We start from the raw sequence: 9,120 nt of genomic DNA, 5'->3' as shown, positions 1-9,120 counted from the left end.
TATTTTTACAGTGCAGACGAATTCTGGTTTTATGTAATCTCAACTATTTTCGTTTTGCTTGCCTGTGCCTTTGAGTCTTTCTCAAGAATTCTTAGCCCAAAACATTGGAGAATTGTCTCCAATATTTTCTTCTAGTAGTTTCATAGTTTCATGTCTTAATTTCAAGACTTTAATCCGTTTTAATTTGATTGTTGTGTATGGTGAAAGCTAGCAGAATAGTTCAAGCTTCTGCACATAGTTACCCAGTTTTCCCCTCATAATTTATTTAAAAAGACTGTCCTTTCATCATTATAACTTCTTGGTTCCATTGAAGACTATGAATTGGTTGTAAATTTCTGGATTTATATTGAGTTCTCTATTCTGTTATATTTGAGACAGAGTTCTAATTATAGTCTCATTTACATTTATGCTAAGCAAGGGATGGAACATTAAAACAATGATGTCCCTCTAGAAGAGTTTATGCCTGCTGACAAATTACTTTTCATTCTATAGTTCAAATGATGAAGCATAGACCAATATTCAGTTTCCATTTGAATATGTAATAATCTAATTAAAATCCACATAGAGCTCTAAAATAAATAACACTAACTGAGACAAAAAATTTCATTTGTATGTTACCATCTACAGATAAAAGAAAATCCTGGAGAGGTACAACAGACAGTATCTGTGGGATGCTTTATTGTACTTGGGGGTCACAAATAGGGAATTGCAAACCTCCATAAATACAACATTGTATGGTTAGAGGCTACTGACAGTTAACAGATTAAGGTAATACATTTGTCTACAAATTATCTTTCACTTTGTTTTACTTACTCAATTTATGGGATAATTTACATGAAAAACCCTAATTATTGGTTTTCCTACTGTTATATTTAAAGAAGAAAACTTAATACAGGGAGTCTAAAAGTCTAACCTTGTAGAAAGAACTTGATTTCAATTTGAACAGGTAGTTGCCATTGGAGCATCAGTTAAATTTGTTACAGGTGAACCAGAGGAACTTTAGCCTATTGCAGGAATTTAGGCTTAGCTTGACATATTCGACCTTCCATTGAGTTTTCTGCACAAGCTATCAATCATGAAATCCTAATCATAGTATTATTTTGTTTCACTAAACAGAAAGAAGGCACAGGGAAAAGAGGATGAGAGAATATGGTTTTTGTATTGCTAGGAAAGTCTTGATCCATAATCTTGGAGAAGTTATTTGCGTGTGGGATGGCATCTATTTCTGGAAAGAAACCTCTCTCCTTGTCAGTTTTACCTTGAGTTATCCAACAGGTGCACAGTTTGTCTTAATTCATTTGTGATTCTATAACAATATACGTTAAACTGGGTAATTTATCATGAACAGAAATGTATTTTTTATAGTTCTGGAGGATTAAAAGGTCAAGGTCAATATGCCATAACTGGTGTTTTATGAACACTGCTCTTTGATTCCCAGATGACCTCTTCTTGTGTTTTTATGTTGCAGAAAGACAAGAAAGCTCTCCCTTTAGCCAGGAGCCTGTTTAAATGGATACTAATCCTATTTATGAGAGTAGAACCCTCATGAATTAATTACCTCATGAAGGCCTTATCTCTTAATAATGTAGCATTGAAGATTAAGTTTCAATGTGAATTTTAGAGAAGCACAATTATTCAAATCACTGCAAGTACCAGAAGTGTGAAGGGGCCCTTTTGACTTAAGAAATGGACACACAAGACTTGAGGCTCTGCCATTTTGTTGCAATGTAGGTGCTGAGAACAACTATATGTGTTCCTTTCCAGTGGGGCTCAAGGGCAGCTTTTCCCTGGTGTTATTTTTAGAAGCCCCAATTTCCAAGTTTGAGATTATTAAAGTCCTAGTTCTCTTCCATTGGTGGGCAAAAATATGCTTTGGTATAATGCCATTAAAGCCCTGAAATATTGAGTCATATTAAACTTTATAAGAGCAGAACGTACATGAGATTCTAACATAAGTGGCATAGATTTTCATATATATATATTCTAATATAAGTGGCATAGATTTTCATATATATATATATTCTAATATAAGTGGCATAGATTTTCATATATATATATGAAGGCACAGGGAAAAGAGGAGAATCTAAATCATTTCTCTCAAATTCAAAGTTCTACAAATTGCTAGGGCAGAGGCAAAATACTGCCAGTCTCTGTTAAAACATAACAGGACTTACCTTTGCTCCAGTTCTCAACACAGGCCATGATGGGGAGAGGAGAAAAAGGAAAGAAAAGTATATATAAATGTATTTACTACTTATATAGGAATATCTATATAGGATTCATATAACTATTTTATATTGGATCAAGGTTTGCTTTTCAGTGTGGGCAGATCTGACTGGGATAAAGGCCAATTGTCATGTCTTTGGCCAAGAAATTTCCATCAATTCTGTGAACTTTGCCCAGTTCAGTTAAAAAATACCATTTTGTCTTTCAACCTTCTCAGAAGATTAAAATGATAAAAACAATGTTATTGCCACTATTTGAATAACACTTTATTTAACTGTTTTATAACTTCTCCAGACAAATGAGTGCCTCTATAATTGGAGATTACTCCAAGAATATCTTACACAGAAAATATTTTTCTAATAATGTTTAGCTTCTGTTATAGCAGTAGCCTTCCTTCAAGGGAAAACTTTTGTCTAAGAAGAAAGAGTATCATAAGAACATTTTGATATGTCACTGAGGGAGGCAATTGAATAAAATTTATTTGTAGGTGTTCAAATGATCTAAAGTACCTCCTGCAGTCTCTATTATCATGTCAGGATTATGGGTTTGACAAATGGTTGTAGACTATTTAGCAATTTTTAGAACATCACCCTACCATTTTAAAAGTATTTTTTACTATTCTATCTACACAAAGATGAGTCATGGAGTACAGAGCTTTTTTTAAAAAAATAATTGAACCTTTAAGAACATGGAAAAGGCAAGACCATTTTCTGGGCCCTTCATGAGTCCATAATTAACATTAAATTTATGTCCACTTAAATACCAGTTTTGTTTTTCAAATTAAGTATATAGCACTGTTTATTACATAGGTCATCATCAGTGATTTGACTGATGGTCAACAAACTTGGAGTTTGTTTCAGCTGCATATCTTTCACATTTCAGTAGTAGCCAACTTAGCAGGTAAATGTGTCATGAAATTTCTTTGAAATTAATTTTTGTTCCGATTGATGTTTGGTTAGCAGTTCTTTGACTCAATCAGTTTCTTCATATGAGTTCTGGGAATTTTTACCCAATTCAATGGTATTATCTTAAAGTTATCAGCAACTTCTATTTGTTAGAGTCCTTTCCAGGGGTCTCCTTTCATATGAAACACTTAAGTTTTATAGTTGTTTGCTATAGCGTTCAGGAAAGTACCAGAGTAAAACAATTAGTTAATTATCTGTAGAAGAAAAAACTTAAAATGACTATGGTAAAAGATCAAATGTGGGTTCATTATAATGCAATGAAGAAGAAAATTTTGTTTCTAAATCTTTCATCATTATTTAGAGGCATATTTATTTCTATTAATACACAAAGGCCTTAGAGGTCATATAACTATTACATCTTTTTCATCTAATATACACACACAATTTTTATCATTAGATTAATTCATCTTTTACTACTCTTCTCTATTACATTTCTATGTAGATATTTTTACAATACATATGTTTTAAAAAGCTTGATATATATCTACAGTAAAAATATTGTTAATTAATCTCTGTTTTTTGTCACAATTATATAATAATTATGGAATAAAATATTTCTACCACTAAGATTTCAGTGCTTTCTTTTGCAAGACTTACAATCAGATGATTGGAAAATTTGTATCTTCTCCAAAGAGGCTATGACTTTATTTTAACTGAGGCTCGTTTTTTATGATAACATGAATACCTCTTATCATGGCAACAGAATGTGTGTCCCTTCCCGTGAAGAATCTTTCAAGACGTTCTTAGATCCTCAGTTTCAGCTGAAGATGAATCACAAATATCTTTGGCATAACTCAAATCACCTGGCAAACCTTTTAAACTTCCACACACCTTCATAAATACAAATAATTTTGATGAGTGGGTGAGAGGCTCTCCATAAAACCTAGACTCATTTATAACCACTGTCTTAAATCATCAACGAAATTAGATACAAAAATCATAGCTACTACTTCTAAAATATACTTTTTCTTAAGTAAATATTAGCCTAGATTAATGTTAAATTGCTTTTATCTTAAATACTATATAGGCATGGCTTTGGTTTCATAGTTTTCCTAATCCCTCTTTCAGAACTGCTCTGGATACTACTAAATTGCAGCCATTAGCATGGCACTATGTCACAGCATATAAGCAAGGCCTATTGGCCATTGATTCATTACTCTTCTACTTCATAAAGTGCCCTGTGAGTAAAGAAGATACATATCTTCAATAAACCCAGTGGAGGAAATGAAATGTTTCTCTTTTATCTTTGCATGTTATGAAACATCTAATAGGAGTTCACATGTGGTGAAAAGCAGGAAGGATGATGGAATATTTGACTCTTTTGGTCAGGTTTTTCCTGCATTGCAGTTACATACATTTAAAGAGAGACCACAAATCTCCCTGCATATGCAGATTTGGATAACAGCTCACTGTACTTCAGTATGATGCACAAACTTACTGAACATGTTTTGTTTCTGAATTACCAAAGAAAAAAGTACCTAAAATAAATCAACTTCACTTGCCATGCTCTCCTAAAGCACAGTTCTCAGGGATAGTATTTAATTATCCAGCCTTATTGATGTCAAAAATTCTATCCAAGAAAGAACAGGTACAGTTTTAGAATCTTATAATATGCCTGAAGATTTTTGGAAGTCTATAATGATTATATATCATCATAAAAATCTATTAAAATCAAATATTAAAATATAGATTTTAATCTACATTTATACAATGTAAATGTGTATATCATAGTTATGTGATCATAGGCAAATCATTTTCTAGGATACATGGGAGATATATGCATTAATAAAGAATACCTGCTTATCTATTAGTTTTGTGTATATTCATATTAATACATTAGTTATAGAACTAATAACCCAATTGGAAATTTAAACAATGATGAACTGTATGGCCATTAAAAATAAAGAACCTCTCAAAAATATTAAGTGAAAAAATCATGTCTTTGTGCCACAAAAGCTGAGGAACTTTACATATTTTACATAAAGATAATTTTTCACAACTCTAATTTGTACAATTTTTATGCAAACCTTTTTATGGCAGATAGATTTTCTTGATTCTATTTCTTTCAGTTAGAATTTTACCTTAAGATCATTCTTCGGTTGCAAAGGTTTCTTTTAGACTAGTCTAAGAAAACAAAATGGACAATTAAATTTATATATTTCATATTTATTTTAAAATACCATAATGCAAAAATATTATTGCTTGTTTGCATTATATTGTCCCAGATTTCTGAAATATTATTCCTGTTGATCTATGCCAGTCCATATTCTTATTGCAAGCCTCCCAATGCAGCCTTCCTCTGTTTGTTTTTATCATACTTCTCTGAGATCTCTGTTTTATTATTTATTATTATTTAAGTTCTGGGATACATGTGCAGAACGTGCAGGTTTGTTACATAGGTATACTTATACACATGCCATGGTGGTTTGCTGCACCTGTCAACCGGTCATCCACATTAGGTATTTCTCCCAAGGCTATCCTTCCCATAGCCCCCCCACCCTCAGACAGGCCTTGATATGTGTTGTTCCCCTCCCTGTGTCCATGTGTTCTCATTATTCACCTCCCATTTATGAGTGAGAACATTCAGTGTTTGGTTTTCTGTTCTTTTGTTTGCTGAGAATGATAGTTTCCAGCTTCATCCATGTCCCTACAAAGGACATGAACTCATCCTTTTATATATCTGGATAGTATTCCATGATCTCTGATTTTATGTCTTTTATTTATCTTTTTTCTCTTTAATTTTTTTTCGTTTTACTTACTCAAAATTAGTTTAATAAGAATAAAACTAGAATGTAGTTTTGTTTCATCACATTAGGAACTAATAATGTAGAGTATTATAATTGTATATATTTTTAAATCTATTTAGTGACATTCACGTTGTCTGTGCCTGTTCATCCCATTTTCCTATTTTCTAAAGGGTATTTATTTTTATTATATGGATTATTTATTCCTTCTGGATCTTATTTTCAAATTTATTTTGCAACTTATTTTGTGAGTGAGCTGTAAATGATATTCATGGAATCATATTACATCTTAGTTTACATTTTGGTATAGTTAAGTTTAAAAGCATTTTTCTTCATTTAGTGTGTCTTCACATATTTTATATGGATTTCCGTCTATAATATATCAAAGAGGTAATGAAAAGAGTAGGTGGCTGCACATCACCATGTAAAACTTAATAGCATTCCCTTGACCCAAGCAGTAACAACATTAAAGATATAGTATAAAATGTCTCATTTATGATTATTGTAAGAGATCTGTAATATGCCTGATGACAATTATTTGAAAGCTTTCGTATGCCATTACAAATTAACTGAGATAGACCAGTAAAACAATTGACTGGTTGTTGTTTATTTTTATTATAAATTTATTTTACTTTATAAATGTATTTTACTTTTGTAATATGTAAAAAGTGATAATTTTATTTTACTTTTGTATATGCAAAAAGGACATTAAGAAGAGTCCATTGTTTTTCTATTCAAATTTAAGGCAACAGTTTATGTTTGGGTCTATTTCTAAGTTTTCACTGCAGGTCAATTGTTTTACTGGTTTATCTCAGTTAATTTGTAATAGCATACAAAAGCTTTCAAATAATTGTCATCAGGCATATTACAGATCTCTTACAATAATCATAAATGAGATATCTTACAATAATCATAAATGAGACATATCATACAATAATCATAAATGAGACTATATCATTAATACTGTTATTGCTTGGATCAAGGGAATGCTATTAAGTTTTACATGGTGATGTGAAGCCACCTACTCTTTTTAGTTTTAGTAATTTGTCCAAGATGCTTATGTGGTCAATGAATACAATTGTGTTTCTTAATTTTTAACCATCCTGATCTTTATTTATTTCACGTATTGACTTTTAGTAATATGTTGATAAATAGTAGGAATATGAGGCCATATTTCTTTATAATTCAATAAAAATATTTCTACATTTTGAAAAATGATATTTGCTGCTAGGCTGTTAGATTATCAAATTTAAAGAGTCTAGTCTCTTGTTACTTTGGCAAATAACATTTTTTTCTTTTTTTTTTTTTGAGACGGAGTTTCGCTCTTGTCACCCAGGCTGGTGTGCAATGGCGCAAACTCGGCTCACCGCAACCTCCGCCTCCTGGGTTCAAGCAATTCTCCTGCCTCAGCCTCCCTAGTAGCTGGGATTACAGGCACGCGCCACCATGCCCAGCTAATTTTTTGTATATCCTCAATGGCCTCTTGTTAGTTTTCTTTTTTTGATCTCGTGATCCACCTCCCTCGGCCGTGGTGGCAAATAACATTTTAAAAAATAAAATGAATTTGGGGGAGGGCTTTCTTTAAATATTGATTTATCATAATTTAATTTTATCTACCTTCTTGGTTGCTATGGTTGAATGTGTCCCAAAAGTTTATGTGGTAAAATCTTAATATCTAATGCAGTAACATTCAGAGGTGGAATCTTACTAAAGGTCGTGAGAGCTGTGCCCTCAGGAATGGACTAATATCATTATGGAGGAAGGGCATCCATTATCAAGAGAAAGCTTGTTAAGTAAAAGCAAGTTCAGCCCTCTCTTAATGTCACTCTCACCCTTTCTTGCTCTTTCAATTTCCAGAAACGGGTAACGCTGTATTAAAGTCCTTGTCACATGTCAGCACCATGTTTTGTATTCCCCAGCTTCCAGAACAATGAGCCCAATAACTTTGTTTTTCTTATAGAATACCGAGTATCCAGGAATTCTGTTATAGCAACACAAACCAAACTAAGACATTGATTTATATGATGCAATCCTTTGTTGAGTTATTTTAGTAGTTGCTTTATGGTTTATACAATGTAAATTAAAAATTTCTCTGCCTACTGTCATGTGAAATTGTAGTAATAATCACATGTAGTATAAAATATTTACACAGTACATTTTCATTTATTTTCTTCTAGTCCTAGTACTATCACCTTGTTGCAGTCTTTTTTATACAACTGTTATTTTATTAGTTTTATAGAGTTGTAAAATATACTAGAAAAAAATTGATACTTTTTTGGTGTGTTGTTGAATGAGTTTAACAAACTCATACAATTATGTAACCATCACCATAATACAGATGTATGTGTTTTATTACTCAAGTGCTCATCTGCAGACAATACCTTTCTCAACTCACATTTCATGTTAATAAATGATCTGTATTCTCTCCATACATTCTTAATAAGTAATAGAAAAGGAGAACTATAAAATGTAATTGTCTGCTTTTGACATTGTTTTTACTGAGAATAATGCATCTAAGAATTATTTATAGAGTTCTATATATCATTAATTTCTTTTTTTTATTAAGAAGCATTGTACAGTCTGAATAAGCACTATAGAATATTTATTTATTTACCAGTTAAAGAATATATATTTTTCCAAATTTGGTTAATTATAAAAAGGTCATTATAAATATTTGCACACAGGTTTTGAGTGTGAACATACATTTTAATTTCTGTTGATAAATATTTAGAAATGGGACTGTTGAGTCATATGATAAGTGTAGGCATCAATTCACAAGAAATGGGCACACTATTGTGAAATGTGACTACTCAAAAATTTTATTCCCACCAGAAATGTATGTGAGTGCCATTCGTTATGTATATCCTCAATGGCCTCTTGTTAGTTTTCTTTTATTTCTTGGCCCCATCCCTATTAACTTAGGCATTTTAAAAGTTTTCAGTAATATCACATAGTGGTATTAATTTGCATTTTTCTGTTTTTTTTTTATTTTTATTTTTTTTACAACTACCCATTTATGTTGTTGCCAGGCTCACAAAAATCTGCATTTAAAATATACAGTTTTTAAATTTCAACTTTTGTTTTATCTAAAGATACAGAGGGTACATGTGCAGATTTGTTACATGAGAATGTTGTATGATATTGATGTTTGAAATATGGATCTCATTACCCTGGTAGTGAGCATA

At 31.6% G+C, this 9,120-nt stretch overlaps 1 long non-coding RNA gene across 1 annotated transcript; it reads right to left on the bottom strand.

The window, feature by feature from the left end:
* Positions 1–3,806: 3,806 nt before the first annotated feature.
* LOC144580670 (uncharacterized) lies at positions 3,807–7,852 on the bottom strand. Its single transcript, XR_013530627.1, has 3 exons — positions 7,768–7,852; positions 5,273–5,315; positions 3,807–4,022 (listed from the first exon to the last, which is right to left on the bottom strand). It is a non-coding gene; the product is annotated as an uncharacterized LOC144580670 (long non-coding RNA).
* Positions 7,853–9,120: the final 1,268 nt, after the last annotated feature.

Source organism: Callithrix jacchus, chromosome 21, assembly GCF_049354715.1.
Source record: "Callithrix jacchus isolate 240 chromosome 21, calJac240_pri, whole genome shotgun sequence".
In the NCBI taxonomy this organism is placed as follows: Eukaryota; Metazoa; Chordata; class Mammalia; order Primates; family Cebidae; genus Callithrix; species Callithrix jacchus.
This window is presented reverse-complemented; position numbering and strand designations above follow the sequence as displayed.